Raw genomic sequence first — 1,555 nt, forward strand, 5'->3', positions numbered from 1 at the left:
TTCCTTATATCCTGTATGCTGCCGGTCATGCCATGTACAGTCTTTCAGATAAAATAAGCAGAAGTCCATGAAAACGTGTTGGTTTGACTGGTTATCTCATTTTCAGAGCTCTGTCTGGGAAAAAAGGATATTTTTGCTTTTCAACACCATCGTTACTGACTCACACATAGCAGTCACACTGACCCAGATTACAGGCACAGCAGAGTATTAACCTGGACGTCAGCATTACTGAAATCCTCCCTGTCCCAACATACGCCAGTGTTCCTGACACCAGAGCAAAGAGGCAGACAGGAATATTCCGTGGCGTGCTCCTTACCTGCTGCTATTTCCCTCTTTTCCTAAAGGAGGTGAGACTCAGAGTGGAAAGCAAACCTGAAGCTAAGCAGTGGAATAGAAATCTGGAAGCAGAGACCGTATGTCGGTTGTTAGATGGGGATATCGGAGAGAGGAATTAAGCTCTGGGCTTTGCCAAGCGTTTCCTTTGTCACCAGGGTTAAATATTTACAGATGTTTTTGTCAGTATAAAAAAGACAGCCTTTAATCTCTGCGTAAAAGATGCCTATCTACAAAAAAAAAAAAAAAAAAAAAAAAGGGAAAGATGCTCATGCTTTGCTTGGCTTCTCTCTTTACCCTGGAAGCACTTGAGGGCAGGGATTGGCTTTATTCTTTGTTTGCACAGCACTGAACATGCCTCATTTGCAGCTTAATTACAATTTGAATTGGCTGTATTATCAGGAGCTTAGAAGCACCGAGCCCCTGCTGCTCCTGATGTACTGCAGTTATTTCTTAGAGGGAACAGGGATTATTCCTCTTTTTTACTGGGGTGGAAGGGCTACAACTGCAAGGGGGGATACGTATGAGCTGCTAGGGTTGCCTGGAGTTTAAGTACAGCTGAGCAATGCCAGTGCTGTAGATTGAGCATTGGATCTGTGAGTTTATAGGTGCAAAGGTACATTTGGAAAGTACCCTGCTGGGCACCACCTTGGTGGCATTTCTGGTCATGCTGAGGTCAACATGGAAACCCACAATTCTCTGGATGCTGATGGAAAGGCCCTGCTGAAACCATGTTTAAATAACAGGAGTTAAGCTACTATGCAGGTAAATTCAGTCTGTGCTAAAATGTTCTGCAGTCGAGCAGCTTGGTCCCACCGGTGGGAAGATATCACCCAGGACAAGCTGTGGAGGAAGGGAAGAAGGGAAACCAGAAGGCTGCGGTGGGATGCAACAAAATTTTAATGAGCAAGAAAAACTTAAGTTTGCAAAGCGAGATATCACAGAATATGAAAAATCTGTTTCCAAACAATTTCAGAGAATGTTCAACAAGTGTCCTGCTCAGAGATATTGCCGTCCTTGGGTGGCTTTCTTCTGTCTGCTGTGCAGCTACTGATGGAGACACTTGTGAGTGATGTCCATGTGGAATAAGTTGCCCCACGATGGTTTAAAAAATGGGAAGGCTGGAACAGGCAACAATATCAAACAACAAACTAGAAACTGCAGGGTGGACAAAAAGTAGAAGAAAGATCAGAAATGCTAAGTGGCAGTAGCTCCATTGCAG

The sequence above is a fragment of the Egretta garzetta genome, unplaced genomic scaffold (assembly GCF_000687185.1).
Source record: "Egretta garzetta isolate BGI_Z169 unplaced genomic scaffold, ASM68718v1 scaffold487, whole genome shotgun sequence".
NCBI classification, from domain to species: domain Eukaryota; kingdom Metazoa; phylum Chordata; class Aves; order Pelecaniformes; family Ardeidae; genus Egretta; species Egretta garzetta.